Below are 17,436 nucleotides of genomic sequence, written 5' to 3'. Positions count from 1 at the left end.
TACTTACTTGCACCCACTGGGGTGAACCACTCAAGAACTCCATCAGAGATCATCAGTTCAAAAAGTACTTACTTGCACCCACTGGGGTGAACCACTCAAGAACTTTATGTACCAGCTTCCCTTGGGGCGACCCGGAGGAGGGGCTAGCGGAGTGCGGTTCATTGCGGTTGTTTATAAAAATGGCTCCCCCGAGCTTTGAGCTGACGAGCTCCAGGATGACGCACCTGCGTGCCTGTGCGGGCACTGAGGCCCTTGACGGTTGCTTGGCGGCCCTCTCTTCCACCCCTAACTATTTTCTCTACTGAGGAGGGAAGTTATCCCGAAACCCGAGCCATGTCTCGGGCGATATTTTAAAACCCGGGACATGTATCGGGTCTAGAGATCATCAGTTCAACAGGTACTTACTTGCACCCACTGGGGTGAACCACTCAAGAACTCCATCAGAGATCATCAGTTCAACAAGTACTTACTTGCACCCACTGGGGTGAACCACTCAAGAACTTTATGTACCAGCTTCCCTTGGGGCGAACCGGAGGAGGGGCTAGCGGAGTGCGGTCCATTGCGGTTGTTTATAAAAATGGCTCCCCCGAGCTTTGAGCTGACGAGCTCCTGGACGACGCACCTGCGTGCCTGTGCGGGCACTGAGGCCCTTGACGGTTGCTTGGCGGCCCTCTCTTCCACCCCTAACTATTTTCTCTACTGAGGAGGGAAGTTATCCCGAAACCCGAGCCATGTCTCGGGCGATATTTTAAAACCCGGGACATGTATCGGGTCTAGAGATCATCAGTTCAACAAGTACTTACTTGCACCCACTGGGGTGAACCACTCAAGAACTCCATCAGAGATCATCAGTTCAACAAGTACTTACTTGCACCCACTGGGGTGAACCACTCAAGAACTTTATGTACCAACTTCCCTTGGGGCGACCGGGAGGAGGGGCTAGCGGAGTGCGGTCCATTGCGGTTGTTTATAAAAATGGCTCCCCCGAGCTTTGAGCTGACGAGCTCCTGGACGACGCACCTGCGTGCCTGTGCGGGCACTGAGGCCCTTGACGGTTGCTTGGCGGCCCTCTCTTCCACCCCTAACTATTGTCTCTACTGAGGAGGGAAGTTATCCCGAAACCCGAGCCATGTCTCGGGCGATATTTTAAAACCCGGGACATGTGTCGGGTCTAGAGATCATCAGTTCAACAAGTACTTACTTGCACCCACTGGGGTGAACCACTCGAGAACTCCATCAGAGATCATCAGTTCAACAAGTACTTACTTGCACCCACTGGGGTGAACCACTCAAGAACTTTATGTACCAACTTCCCTTGGGGCGACCGGGAGGAGGGGCTAGCGGAGTGCGGTCCATTGCGGTTGTTTATAAAAATGGCTCCCCCGAGCTTTGAGCTGACGAGCTCCTGGACGACGCACCTGCGTGCCTGTGCGGGCACTGAGGCCCTTGACGGTTGCTTGGCGGCCCTCTCTTCCACCCCTAACTATTTTCTCTACTGAGGAGGGAAGTTATCCCGAAACCCGAGCCATGTCTCGGGTGATATTTTAAAACCCGGGACATGTATCGGGTCTAGAGATCATCAGTTCAACAAGTACTTACTTGCACCCACTGGGGTGAACCACTCAAGAACTCCATCAGAGATCATCAGGTCAACAAGTACTTACTTGCACCCACTGGGGTGAACCACTCAAGAACTCCATCAGAGATCATCAGTTCAACAAGTACTTACTTGCACCCACTGGGGTGAACCACTCAAGATTTTTATGTACCAACTTCCCTTGGGGCGACCCGGAGGAGGGGCTAGCGGAGTGCGGTCCATTGCGGTTGTTTATAAAAATGGCTCCCCCGAGCTTTGAGCTGACGAGCTCCTGGACGACGCACCTGCGTGCCTGTGCGGGCACTGAGGCCCTTGACGGTTGCTTGGCGGCCCTCTCTTCCACCCCTAACTATTTTCTCTACTGAGGAGTGAGTTATCCCGAAACCCGAGCTATGTCTCGGGCGATATTTTAAAACCCGGGACATGTATCGGGTCTAGAGATCATCAGTTCAACAAGTACTTACTTGCACCCACTGGGGTGAACCACTCAAGAACTCCATCAGAGATCATCAGTTCAACAAGTACTTACTTGCACCCACTAGGGTGAACCACTCAAGAACTTTATGTACCAGCTTCCCTTGGGGCGACCCGGAGGAGGGGCTAGCGGAGTGCGGTCCATTGCGGTTTATAAAAATGGCTCCCCCGAGCTTTGAGCTGACGAGCTCCTGTACGACGCACCTGCGTGCCTGTGCGGGCACTGAGGCCCTTGACGGTTGCTTGGCGGCCCCCTCTTCCACCCCTAACTATTTTCTCTACTGAGGAGGGAAGTTATCCCGAAACCCGAGCCATGTCTCGGGCGATATTTTAAAACCCGGGACATGTATCGGGTCTAGAGATCATCAGTTCAACAAGTACTTACTTGCACCCACTGGGGTGAACCACTCAAGAACTCCATCAGAGATCATCAGTTCAAAAAGTACTTACTTGCACCCACTGGGGTGAACCACTCAAGATTTTTATGTACCAACTTCCCTTGGGGCGACCCGGAGGAGGGGCTAGCGGAGTGCGGTCCATTGCGGTTGTTTATAAAAATGGCTCCCCCGAGCTTTGAGCTGACGAGCTCCTGGACGACGCACCTGCGTGCCTGTGCGGGCACTGTGGCCCTTGACGGTTGCTTGGCGGCCCTCTCTTCCACCCCTAACTATTTTCTCTACTGAGGAGTGAGTTATCCCGAAACCCGAGCTATGTCTCGGGCGATATTTTAAAACCCGGGACATGTATCGGGTCTAGAGATCATCAGTTCAACAAGTACTTACTTGCACCCACTGGGGTGAACCACTCAAGAACTCCATCAGAGATCATCAGTTCAACAAGTACTTACTTGCACCCACTAGGGTGAACCACTCAAGAACTTTATGTACCAGCTTCCCTTGGGGCGACCCGGAGGAGGGGCTAGCGGAGTGCGGTCCATTGCGGTGGTTTATAAAAATGGCTCCCCCGAGCTTTGAGCTGACGAGCTCCTGTACGACGCACCTGCGTGCCTGTGCGGGCACTGAGGCCCTTGACGGTTGCTTGGCGGCCCCCTCTTCCACCCCTAACTATTTTCTCTACTGAGGAGGGAAGTTATCCCGAAACCCGAGCCATGTCTCGGGCGATATTTTAAAACCCGGGACATGTATCGGGTCTAGAGATCATCAGTTCAACAAGTACTTACTTGCACCCACTGGGGTGAACCACTCAAGAACTACATCAGAGATCATCAGTTCAAAAAGTACTTACTTGCACCCACTGGGGTGAACCACTCAAGAACTTTATGTACCAGCTTCCCTTGGGGCGACCCGGAGGAGGGGCTAGCGGAGTGCGGTTCATTGCGGTTGTTTATAAAAATGGCTCCCCCGAGCTTTGAGCTGACGAGCTCCAGGATGACGCACCTGCGTGCCTGTGCGGGCACTGAGGCCCTTGACGGTTGCTTGGCGGCCCTCTCTTCCACCCCTAACTATTTTCTCTACTGAGGAGGGAAGTTATCCCGAAACCCGAGCCATGTCTCGGGCGATATTTTAAAACCCGGGACATGTATCGGGTCTAGAGATCATCAGTTCAACAGGTACTTACTTGCACCCACTGGGGTGAACCACTCAAGAACTCCATCAGAGATCATCAGTTCAACAAGTACTTACTTGCACCCACTGGGGTGAACCACTCAAGAACTTTATGTACCAGCTTCCCTTGGGGCGAACCGGAGGAGGGGCTAGCGGAGTGCGGTCCATTGCGGTTGTTTATAAAAATGGCTCCCCCGAGCTTTGAGCTGACGAGCTCCTGGACGACGCACCTGCGTGCCTGTGCGGGCACTGAGGCCCTTGACGGTTGCTTGGCGGCCCTCTCTTCCACCCCTAACTATTTTCTCTACTGAGGAGGGAAGTTATCCCGAAACCCGAGCCATGTCTCGGGCGATATTTTAAAACCCGGGACATGTATCGGGTCTAGAGATCATCAGTTCAACAAGTACTTACTTGCACCCACTGGGGTGAACCACTCAAGAACTCCATCAGAGATCATCAGTTCAACAAGTACTTACTTGCACCCACTGGGGTGAACCACTCAAGAACTTTATGTACCAACTTCCCTTGGGGCGACCGGGAGGAGGGGCTAGCGGAGTGCGGTCCATTGCGGTTGTTTATAAAAATGGCTCCCCCGAGCTTTGAGCTGACGAGCTCCTGGACGACGCACCTGCGTGCCTGTGCGGGCACTGAGGCCCTTGACGGTTGCTTGGCGGCCCTCTCTTCCACCCCTAACTATTGTCTCTACTGAGGAGGGAAGTTATCCCGAAACCCGAGCCATGTCTCGGGCGATATTTTAAAACCCGGGACATGTGTCGGGTCTAGAGATCATCAGTTCAACAAGTACTTACTTGCACCCACTGGGGTGAACCACTCGAGAACTCCATCAGAGATCATCAGTTCAACAAGTACTTACTTGCACCCACTGGGGTGAACCACTCAAGAACTTTATGTACCAACTTCCCTTGGGGCGACCGGGAGGAGGGGCTAGCGGAGTGCGGTCCATTGCGGTTGTTTATAAAAATGGCTCCTCCGAGCTTTGAGCTGACGAGCTCCTGGACGACGCAGCTGCGTGCCTGTGCGGGCACTGAGGCCCTTGACGGTTGCTTGGCGGCCCTCTCTCCCACCCCTAACTATTTTCTCTACTGAGGAGGGAAGTTATCCCGAAACCCGAGCCATGTCTCGGGTGATATTTTAAAACCCGGGACATGTATCGGGTCTAGAGATCATCAGTTCAACAAGTACTTACTTGCACCCACTGGGGTGAACCACTCAAGAACTCCATCAGAGATCATCAGGTCAACAAGTACTTACTTGCACCCACTGGGGTGAACCACTCAAGAACTCCATCAGAGATCATCAGTTCAACAAGTACTTACTTGCACCCACTGGGGTGAACCACTCAAGATTTTTATGTACCAACTTCCCTTGGGGCGACCCGGAGGAGGGGCTAGCGGAGTGCGGTCCATTGCGGTTGTTTATAAAAATGGCTCCCCCGAGCTTTGAGCTGACGAGCTCCTGGACGACGCACCTGCGTGCCTGTGCGGGCACTGAGGCCCTTGACGGTTGCTTGGCGGCCCTCTCTTCCACCCCTAACTATTTTCTCTACTGAGGAGTGAGTTATCCCGAAACCCGAGCTATGTCTCGGGCGATATTTTAAAACCCGGGACATGTATCGGGTCTAGAGATCATCAGTTCAACAAGTACTTACTTGCACCCACTGGGGTGAACCACTCAAGAACTCCATCAGAGATCATCAGTTCAACAAGTACTTACTTGCACCCACTAGGGTGAACCACTCAAGAACTTTATGTACCAGCTTCCCTTGGGGCGACCCGGAGGAGGGGCTAGCGGAGTGCGGTCCATTGCGGTTTATAAAAATGGCTCCCCCGAGCTTTGAGCTGACGAGCTCCTGTACGACGCACCTGCGTGCCTGTGCGGGCACTGAGGCCCTTGACGGTTGCTTGGCGGCCCCCTCTTCCACCCCTAACTATTTTCTCTACTGAGGAGGGAAGTTATCCCGAAACCCGAGCCATGTCTCGGGCGATATTTTAAAACCCGGGACATGTATCGGGTCTAGAGATCATCAGTTCAACAAGTACTTACTTGCACCCACTGGGGTGAACCACTCAAGAACTCCATCAGAGATCATCAGTTCAAAAAGTACTTACTTGCACCCACTGGGGTGAACCACTCAAGATTTTTATGTACCAACTTCCCTTGGGGCGACCCGGAGGAGGGGCTAGCGGAGTGCGGTCCATTGCGGTTGTTTATAAAAATGGCTCCCCCGAGCTTTGAGCTGACGAGCTCCTGGACGACGCACCTGCGTGCCTGTGCGGGCACTGAGGCCCTTGACGGTTGCTTGGCGGCCCTCTCTTCCACCCCTAACTATTTTCTCTACTGAGGAGGGAAGTTATCCCGAAACCCGAGCTATGTCTCGGGCGATATTTTAAAACCCGGGACATGTATCGGGTCTAGAGATCATCAGTTCAACAAGTACTTACTTGCACCCACTGGGGTGAACCACTCAAGAACTCCATCAGAGATCATCAGTTCAAGAAGTACTTACTTGCACCCACTGGGGTGACCCACTCAAGAACTTTATGTACCAGCTTCCCTTGGGGTGACCCGGAGGAGGGGCTAGCGGAGTGCGGTCCATTGCGGTTGTTTATAAAAATGGCTCCCCCGAGCTTTGAGCTGACGAGCTCCTGGACGACGCACCTGCGTGCCTGTGCGGGCACTGAGGCCCTTGACGGTTGCTTGGTGGCTCTCTCTTCCACCCCTAACTATTTTCTCTACTGAGGAGGGAAGTTATCCCGAAACCCGAGCCATGTCTCGGGCGATATTTTAAAACCCGGGACATGTATCGGGTCTAGAGATCATCAGTTCAACAAGTACTTACTTGCACCCACTGGGGTGAACCACTCAAGAACTCCATCAGAGATCATCAGTTCAACAAGTACTTACTTGCACCCACTGGGGTGAATCACTCAAGAACTCCATCAGAGATCATCAGTTCAACAAGTACTTACTTGCACCCACTAGGGTGAACCACTCAAGAACTTTATGTACCAGCTTCCTTTGGGGCGACCCGGAGGAGGGGCTAGCGGAGTGCGGTCCATTGCGGTTGTTTATAAAAATGGCTCCCCCGAGCTTTGAGCTGACGAGCTCCTGGACGACGCACCTGCGTGCCTGTGCGGGCACTGAGGCCCTTGACGGTTGCTTGGCGGCCCTCTCTTCCACCCCTAACTATTTTCTCTACTGAGGAGGGAAGTTATCCCGAAACCCGAGCCATGTCTCGGGCGATATTTTAAAACCCGGGACATGTATCGGGTCTAGAGATCATCAGTTCAACAAGTACTTACTTGCACCCACTGGGGTGAACCACTCAAGAACTCCATCAGAGATCATCAGTTCAACAAGTACTTACTTGCACCCACTGGGGTGAACCACTCAAGATTTTTATGTACCAACTTCCCTTGGGGCGACCCGGAGGAGGGGCTAGCGGAGTGCGGTCCATTGCGGTTGTTTATAAAAATGGCTCCCCCGAGCTTTGAGCTGACGAGCTCCTGGACGACGCACCTGCGTGCCTGTGCGTGCACTGAGGCCCTTGACGGTTGCTTGGCGGCCCTCTCTTCCACCCCTAACTATTTTCTCTACTGAGGAGGGAAGTTATCCCGAAACCCGAGCTATGTCTCGGGCGATATTTTAAAACCCGGGACATGTATCGGGTCTAGAGATCATCAGTTCAACAAGTACTTACTTGCACCCACTGGGGTGAACCACTCAAGAACTCCATCAGAGATCATCAGTTCAAGAAGTACTTACTTGCACCCACTGGGGTGAACCACTCAAGAACTTTATGTACCAGCTTCCCTTGGGGTGACCCGGAGGAGGGGCTAGCGGAGTGCGGTCCATTGCGGTTGTTTATAAAAATGGCTCCCCCGAGCTTCGAGCTGACGAGCTCCTGGACGACGCACCTGCATGCCTGTGCGGGCACTGAGGCCCTTGACGGTTGCTTGGTGGCTCTCTCTTCCACCCCTAACTATTTTCTCTACTGAGGAGGGAAGTTATACCGAAACCCGAGCCATGTCTCGGGCGATATTTTAAAACCCGGGACATGTATCGGGTCTAGAGATCATCAGTTCAACAAGTACTTACTTGCACCCACTGGGGTGAACCACTCAAGAACTCCATCAGAGATCATCAGTTCAACAAGTACTTACTTGCACCCACTGGGGTGAATCACTCAAGAACTCCATCAGAGATCATCAGTTCAACAAGTACTTACTTGCACCCACTAGGGTGAACCACTCAAGAACTTTATGTACCAGCTTCCTTTGGTACGACCCGGAGGAGGGGCTAGCGGAGTGCGGTCCATTGCGGTTGTTTATAAAAATGGCTCCCCCGAGCTTTGAGCTGACGAGCTCCTGGACGACGCACCTGCGTGCCTGTGCGGGCACTGAGGCCCTTGACGGTTGCTTGGCGGCCCTCTCTTCCACCCCTAACTATTTTCTCTACTGAGGAGGGAAGTTATCCCGAAACCCGAGCCATGTCTCGGGCGATATTTTAAAACCCGGGACATGTATCGGGTCTAGAGATCATCAGTTCAACAGGTACTTACTTGCACCCACTTGGGTGAACCACTCAAGAACTCCATCAGAGATCATCAGTTCAACAAGTACTTACTTGCACCCACTGGGGTGAACCACTAAAGAACTTTATGTACCAGCTTCCCTTGGGGCGACCCGGAGGAGGGGCTAGCGGAGTGCGGTCCATTGCGGTGGTTTATAAAAATGGCTCCCCCGAGCTTTGAGCGGATGAGCTCCTGGACGACGCACCTGCGTGCCTGTGCGGGCACTGAGGCCCTTGACGGTTGCTTGGCGGCCCTCTCTTCCACCCCTAACTATTTTCTCTACTAAGGAGGGAAGTTATCCCGAAACCGGAGCCATGTCTCGGGCGATATTTTAAAACCCGGGACATGTATCGGGTCTAGAGATCATCAGTTCAACAAGTACTTACTTGCACCCACTGGGGTGAACCACTCAAGAACTCCATCAGAGATCATCAGTTCAACAAGTACTTACTTGCACCCACTGGGGTGAACCACTCAAGAACTTTATGTACCAGCTTCCCTTGGGGCGACCCGGAGGAGGGGCTAGCGGAATGCGGTCCATTGCGGTTGTTTATAAAAATGGCTCCCCCGAGCTTTGAGCTGACGAGCTCCTGGACGACGCACCTGCGTGCCTGTGCGGGCACTGAGGCCCTTGACGGTTGCTTGGTGGCCCTCTCTTCCACCCCTAACTATTGTCTCTACTGAGGAGGGAAGTTATCCCGAAACCCGAGCCATGTCTCGGGCGATATTTTAAAACCCGGGACATGTGTCGGGTCTAGAGATCATCAGTTCAACAAGTACTTACTTGCACCCACTGGGGTGAACCACTCAAGAACTCCATCAGAGATCATCAGTTCAACAAGTACTTACTTGCACCCACTGGGGTGAACCACTCAAGAACTTTATGTACCAACTTCCCTTGGGGCGACCGGGAGGAGGGGCTAGCGGAGTGCGGTCCATTGCGGTTGTTTATAAAAATGGCTCCCCCGAGCTTTGAGCTGATGAGCTCCTGGACGACGCACCTGCGTGCCTGTGCGGGCACTGAGGCCCTTGACGGTTGCTTGGCGGCCCTCTCTTCCACCCCTAACTATTGTCTCTACTGAGGAGGGAAGTTATCCCGAAACCCGAGCCATGTCTCGGGCGATATTTTAAAACCCGGGACATGTGTCGGGTCTAGAGATCATCAGTTCAACAAGTACTTACTTGCACCCACTGGGGTGAACCACTCAAGAACTCCATCAGAGATCATCAGTTCAACAAGTACTTACTTGCACCCACTGGGGTGAACCACTCAAGAACTTTATGTACCAACTTCCCTTGGGGCGACCGGGAGGAGGGGCTAGCAGAGTGCGGTCCATTGCGGTTGTTTATAAAAATGGCTCCCCCGAGCTTTGAGCTGACGAGCTCCTGGACGACGCACCTGCGTGCCTGTGCGGGCACTGAGGCCCTTGACGGTTGCTTGGCGGCCCTCTCTTCCACCCCTAACTATTTTCTCTACTGAGGAGGGAAGTTATCCCGAAACCCGAGCCATGTCTCGGGTGATATTTTAAAACCCGGGACATGTATCGGGTCTAGAGATCATCAGTTCAACAAGTACTTACTTGCACCCACTGGGGTGAACCACTCAAGAACTCCATCAGAGATCATCAGGTCAACAAGTACTTACTTGCACCCACTGGGGTGAACCACTCAAGAACTCCATCAGAGATCATCAGTTCAACAAGTACTTACTTGCACCCACTGGGGTGAACCACTCAAGAACTCCATCAGAGATCATCAGTTCAACAAGTACTTACTTGCACCCACTGGGGTGAACCACTCAAGAACTCCATCAGAGATCATCAGTTCAACAAGTACTTACTTCCACCCACTGGGGTGAACCACTCAACAACTTTATGTACCAGCTTCCCTTGGGGCGACCCGGAGGAGGGGCTAGCGGAGTGCGGTCCATTGCAGTTGTTTATAAACATGTCTGACAGGTCTCCCTACCCCCAGACAGTAGTCACAGTCCACAACCATTCTTTGGTGAAGGCAATATGTACAGCTTGCTTTTTCAGTTGTAAGCCAGACCTACTGGCATTGCAAATCCTTATTCACTATTTCCGTATGTAACCATCATACAACTTTTGTCAAAAAGTTAATTCATCTAAATGCATGCCCATCCTCAGTCACAGTATGGAGAAAAGCAAGTTCTGCAACCTATCTCACCTCCAGAGTTGGAATACACATCCGTGGCTGGGAGATTTAACAAATCTGGCTCAGAGAACAATGACTTGCTTCTTTGCCCAGGAAAGGCCTACAAATGTTAACCGCTGACCACTTAGCAGGGATTACCTATCTGGGAGTAAGCCAGAAAATTTGACAGAGCAAAGGGCAGCTTTATTACTATCCCATCAAACTTGAAAATGCCATGGAGGGTTTCTCATATTCATACCCAGAACCCTCCTAAACAATCAGACCCAGGGACAATAAAAGGGAAATCTAGTTTTTATCCGGTCACGTAAGGGAGTAGCTAAGAAGCTGAAGACAGGTCTGCCTAGTGGCAGCTGGGTCGCAGCATCTTGAAACAGGGGCTCCTTAGTACTTTTACAGCAGAGCAAACAGTAAATGCTGGTTGGACTGAGAGAAAATCGTTAGGAATGGATGCTAGTACAGTGGTTTAGGCTTCTCCCTTCCTCCCTGGTTGGGATCCCGGTCCCCACACCCGTCCCAGCCTCCCTCTCTTCCCTCCTCCCCCCCTTTCCACCGCTCCGGCCCGTTTCCCCTACCTTCCTCTCAGTGTCCCCTCCTCTATCCCTATCCTTATCCCTCTGCCTCCCCCTTCTCCTCCCCCTCCCTGCTGGGCATGCTGATGTACGGATACTTCCCCCTCTGCAGGGATCCCAGACATTGTACATCCGCACCCTCATGCGCTCCCCCTCTGTTTCAAGAACACTGTACACACCAACAAACCGGTGGCTTAGGACCCCCCTTTCCTCCCCTGGTCCACTCCCCAGACCCCCTGAGCACCCCCACTGGTAACCCCCCCCCCCCCTTCTGCAGCATTTTCTTCATTGTTTCGGGGCCTGTGGTCCACCCCACCTTGAGGCATAGACAAAGGCCTTCCCCCTTCCCAACCTGCCCTCTTCCCCCTCAACCTGCCCTCTTCCCCCTCCACCGGCCCTGCACGGACACCCCCGGACACTCACTCCTTTCTCCCTCCACCCCCCACCTCCAAAGGCATCACGGCACATGGGCCTCAATGCGGATTGTAATGGGAGAAATGCCTATGCCCACTACACTACGGTGTCGCCTGGGGTCCGGCACACAGCAATAGGGTGAAAGGTCAGATATTCTGTCTTCGCTAATGACCTGCGCCTCCCTCTTGCACTCCCGACGCTCCCTCGCCATCCCTTCCTTCTTCCCTTCCCACCCCTCCCCCCATTTATATGCAACTGTGCCATTCAATGTTGTTCACTACTAAATGTATTGCATTGAAATCCTGTTGTACGCTTTTACTTAAATAAAAAAAAATACAACACAAAAGGAATGAATGCTAGAATGTATCCAGCCATTGGCTAATGCATATGATAAATCTCGTACCTGCACCACCTTCTCATTCCAGGCCCCAGAAAGATTCCATTTGAAGAAGTCATCCCTGCTGGAAGAAGATTTTGGACTCCTGACTCCCGACCCCATGACTCCAGATGAAAGGAGAGGGCTCACACAAGGACTCGAGATCTCCTGAATCCTGCTGGCACCCAGGGATTGGAACTGCTCTTCAAGGGTCATGTGGTTGACCTCCTATTTACCTGCATCAGGAACTAAAGAAGGAGAAGCACTCCTGATTCCAAAGCTGCAGGGCTGACTACAAAAACATTTCCGAGGAGTTGGAGACCAAGTTGGAAAGTAAAGAATTTGACCAGGCTAACCCCCTTGGTGTATCCGGCCTGTGCTTCACCTCGGTCGGCCTGACAGGATGTTGGCTGTGCTGACTTTACAGTTTGATGATTTAGCTTAGAGTTATCTCAAGGATGAACTGCTGTTTCTTGTATGGTGGAAGGCTTTTCTAGTTCTTGTTTTTAAGGTTTGTTTTTCTTGTTTGAGTAGTAGATATGTTTTGTGCTGAGTAAGGTGGCCGAGGTTTATAGGGCATGGCACCTTTCTGATGTTGTGACCTTTCATAGAGGGATAGTTTTCTGTGCATGGTGTTCCCTGTTTTCACAAAGAGGGATCTGTGCAGTGCTTTGGGAGATGTGTGTTTGGAGCCCTACCTACACCAGTGATGATGCATGCACTGTTGATATTGTGGTACAAGTGTAGAATATATGTCTGCAAGTCTTTATTAACTTCATAAGAATAAAGAGTATTTAGGTATGCTATAAAGCTCGTAGGGGGGAATGATCAATCCATCTTATCTATACCACTGGGCATATGTGAACGGTTTCACATAAATCTGAATGTGGCCACCTTGTAATAATTATCCCCTATGAACTGTTTATTACAGTGCCCACAAGACATCTCAGCCTCACTAGAAAGCGTACTACAGTCAGAGTAATTTGGTTACCATTACAGCAAGGTGCATATGCGAAGTCAAAAGCTCCTTCTAGTACCCCTTGAAATCACTTCTTGCATCAACCTCTTGTGATCTGGTCCATGCACCTCACTATGGAATGGGAGTCTCAAAAGATTCCTTCAGTCATTCAGTTGCCTGATATCAGAAAAGGTGCATCTGCCCCACAGAGCAGTGTCAATGCCATGGAGCATAGGTGAGCCATTAACAGAAAGAAGCGATGATGCAAATAGTCAAGTTTCAACCCTTCAAACTCCTTTACTTTGGCCTTTTAGGCTATCAGGTGAAGCAAAACGTTCTAATGTGCATCATTGGGCCTAGGGGCCGACATATTGAGTCAACTAACATGAAGCGGGTGTTAAGGAACGAGAAGCATAAAAGGAGTATGGACGAAGGAACTCTTGTAATGACCAACACTGTAAAGAAGTTATGATCCATGTTTTGAAGGTCCAGGAACTGTGGCTGGGAGACAGACAGGCAGGCTTCTGGATGATGGAAAGAGTTGCTATTCACAGCTGAACAGGAAAAGTTGTACCGTTAATTCTGTTGAGTTTGCAAGCGGGTTTCGAGACATTAAGTATAGATCAGTTCCAAAAAGATTTAATGAAGTTGCAAGAGCAACAGCAAAATGACTGGACATGTTATGTTTTTATTTTTGTAAAGGTATGCAACACTTCACTTGTTAAATCTGCAATCAATAAAATTGTGCCCGGAATAAATAAAATTTTGATTTTGCTAGGGAAAATATCATCTCTTTAATCAAACCTTTTTTTTTCCATTAGTGTATCTCTAAGGTTTCAATTTGTGTTATTTTAACCCCCCTAACTGGATTGCTCTTTTACCCCAATCTCTCTTTCTTTTACTTGTATTGGTTTCGATCTTAAATATGAACCTGAAATTCTTTCGGTAATTCATGCTGCTGGGATCAAAGAACGATTATTTATCACAAGGGAATATGATTATTTGTCTCAAGGGAATGCTTCAGTGTGCGTGTGTTGTATGCTTGAGATTTTTTTTTTTTAATTCACCAGCGGAAAGAACACAGTTTGAAGTAAAAAATCAATTTGAAATAATTGTAAACAGCTGTGTTCTCTTATGCAATGCTTTTTACTATTATTTGCATGAGAGGTACATGAAGCATATGATAGTGATGGAGCAGGGAAAACAGAATTGTGTATACCTCCTCTAATTTGCATGAAATTAATTACATAATCATACTAAAAATGAATTTACCTAACCTGTTTGAAGTGAACGTGTTACTAATCAACTTTTACACCTTGATAACCATAAATACACATGGGACTAAATTGCTAATTGCATGCCAAAGTTAAATAATTAACAATGGTACGCGAACTAACCTTAGATTGTGTTAAAATAGTGAAATTGCATGGTTTATATTGCTTTGCGATTGTCTGGTGGCTTAAAGTTATTCTATGGTAAGTATTATCTCTTTAAATGTTGCTGCAGCTAGGGAAATACTAATATTTATTGGGATTAGTGTGGGTTTTAAACATTAGAACTTTCACTTCTACATTTTAATTGTTATGTTTATTTTTGCTTAAGTTAACATTCAGGCCTACTAGGCCGCAGTACCAACATGGCGTTCTCTGAAGCAGATGCCACCATGTGCGCGTGATGATTTCTGCGCATGCCCAGACGGCTCTTGAGATCATGTGGTGACCTGAACTCCTGACATTGTGTTCCCTGCCAAGGACAATGTGTTGGGGATTTGACCGCCAGCCAGGAGATGTTCGAATGGGAACTTGGGAAAAGACCTGAACCTGTCAATAGGACCCTTTTCCCTTGAAAAGATACATTTGCCGTTCTAGCCTGAGAAAACTGAAAAATAACTTTTAATTTGTGAACCCTTGTGCCAAGTCACCATGGAGAACCAGTTTGCACTAGGAAAAGTGTAATGAACTATTGATAACCACAAACTGTCCAATCAGAACATTTGGTCTGCCCCTAAAGTTGCCATATCTTGTATGAAGTAAGGGGAAAAAGGGTATAAAGAAACTCTCATCGGTCATTATTGGGCGCTTGTGTTGGAGCTGGGGTTGCAGTTAGTGTCGCAGTTGGCGTTGAATAAGGGGAAATAACTTCGTGGTTGCGTTTGTCTTTGTGTTAAATTTTCTTTAAGAAGGAGTTCTTGTTGGTTGGTTGTTCCTTTTTCAAAAATACAAATTTTATTCTATGCTATCAGTCTGAGTGTGGGATTTGATCCGTAGTCCGGATTGATGTATGGACTTTGCTGAATTTCTGCTGAAGCTATCGTCATCTGTCTATGGGTAAAGGACACTGAATTTTTCTTAAATCTATGTCTAAGAGTAATTTCTAAATGTTTATTTTCTCTTTAATAAATATAAAAGTTTAAATAAATAAAGAGCTGTAGTCAGTAAATGCAAGATTTAAAAGTTCGATTAATGTTTAGATAAACAAAACTGAGATAATAAAGGAGTTTGTGGTTCTTAAATCAATTATTGGAAATATCAAATGTTTTAGCTAGTTCTAATTCACCATCAACCAGTCCAACTAGTTGGTCCATCGACCAAACAGTGATGATAAGGTCAGGATTTCGGAAACTGTATAAAATGTGTACATAAAGTAGTAAGAAGTTAATCCTGATAGGTAATAAGGTACCCACTTGTCCAGCAGCCCTCCTCCTGTGTACAGATTCAGGTGAGTTAGTGTGAATGTGACGTGTGTTGGTGTTATGGGCCCCACCAATGAATGTATGAATGAACCTTTTATGAATAAGAATCTGTGACATAAGCAGAATATGTAAATGTACCCCTTTGCGCTGGATCAATAGGTACTGGCACAAGCACAGTGCATTTCTCCTCGCAGAGGTGCACACCCCGCAATTTTCAACAGCCACTACCAGATAAAGGATGCCAGTCTGATACACAATATCACAGCTTGAGAATCAGCGGTGCACAAAAGTCCACATGTTACTAGTGTCACCATCACAGAGCATATGCAAACTGCATTGGCCCTTGGCAGCATTTGCCAGGTGCCAGCAACTGTGTAAAAACATGGGACCAAGCTTGGTATGTGCATCATACCCATGGCTGAAGGGAGACTGACCTTCTGCATAAATGGCCAAACTTATACACACACCCAAAGGAAATAAGAGATGCACTGCCGACAACCAAACACCATCTACATAAAAGAACATTGGGAATCGATTCGGAAATCAGTATCCCATGCAGGATTACCCAAAGGGCAAACACATTCAGATCAAATCAAATTCGATAACAGGCAATTACCAGCTGAAGCTTCAAGGTAATCACAGGCAAATAACACTCTAGGCACACCGTTAGTGTAACAAAGTGTAGCCTATCTCTATGAGCACCTTTACATCCATACACAATTAGATACTGTCAGCTGATAACACAGACTCTACACACATAATTGCATATATTCAGGAGGTAACACGGAATCACTGCCCATGCCGAGCTCCTGTCCACAAAATAATCATCAGAAGCAATTCGGAGAGGGAGAGAGCTCAGTCTCTCTTATTTGTTCCTCTTTCCCTCGCATTTGTTTTGCTCCCAGAACTTTCCTATAGGCAAGGATGTGATTTTTCCTCGGGCAGCTCCTTGGACACTTCCCACTCAGCGGCTAAAAATGTGCCTCAGAGAAGCTTTTTTCCTGGTCTTCAAAGAACTGCTGCCCTGAAACTGCCATGAGACTGGTGGGACCAACAGTCCTCTGTTCGTGTCTTGTATCCAGAAGCAAGTCGGGTTCTGCTTCTCACCAAATGAAGTAGCCGCATACATGTGCTCGGATACAAAACAGCAACAAGATGATAGATGGAATAGTTGAATTAATCTCAACCACTGGCAATTGCTCGCAGCCGCATTCCAATCCATTTTTCACCGGCCGTGCCACTCTAGACAAAGGCCCGTTATGCAAATCAGTACCTACCCAGCACCACAAAGAAATGAACAATCTGTCCTGACTTGCTCATTAGGCCACCCCAAGAAGGGACCACAAGCAAACCCATACAGGTTTCGCCCTACATGGGGCTCATCAGCAGGGTGTAACTTGTGAGCATGGGATCCAGGTCTGGAAATACCCATCTCACTTAGCATGCCAACTGCAACAACAATAAGATAATGGATAGAATGCTTGAATTAATTTCAGCCAATGGAACTCTGAGGACGCGTTCCAGTACATTGTTTTCACCCACCATGCCACTTTAGACAAAGGCCAGCCTTATGCAACTCATATCGACCCTGCTGTCCAGAACTGCCAGGCGACAAAAAGAAGGCATGGTCCAGTCACATGTAATATGCCCACTAAGAGCAGGGAAACCTCTGCAATCAACCTCCACTTCCACCGGCCCTAACATTCACCTTCAACATTTCACATGAAAGAACCATTCTACAGCACAGAAAAAAACATTGATGGGTTTTCTTTACAGCACAGCTTCTGATCCCCACTGACCACACCAAATAGTTTTTAGTGCTACAAGGATACAACTGCAGAGACCAAGTCCCCTAACTTGTACGACCCTGCAAGGAGGAGTCTGAATGGATGCACATGGACCCATGTAACCGAATTCTTCTTGGTGATAAATGATCAGCTCATATTACTAAAGATATATCACTAAATAGAAGCCAAAAATCACACACACAATTGTTTATCTTGGAGCTCTGCATATGGTACC

General features: G+C 49.0%; 1 protein-coding gene across 1 annotated transcript in view; it reads right to left on the bottom strand.

Annotated features, from left to right (window-relative positions):
* The window catches only part of PRELID2 (PRELI domain containing 2), a 374,305-nt gene that overhangs the window by 213,485 nt on the left and 143,384 nt on the right, over positions 1 to 17,436 (bottom strand). The gene's annotated exons all lie outside the window — the stretch shown is intronic.

Source organism: Triturus cristatus, chromosome 7 (genome assembly GCF_964204655.1).
Source record: "Triturus cristatus chromosome 7, aTriCri1.1, whole genome shotgun sequence".
In the NCBI taxonomy this organism is placed as follows: Eukaryota; Metazoa; Chordata; class Amphibia; order Caudata; family Salamandridae; genus Triturus; species Triturus cristatus.
Note: the sequence above shows the minus strand (reverse complement) of the source record. Positions and strands in the feature narration are given on the sequence as shown.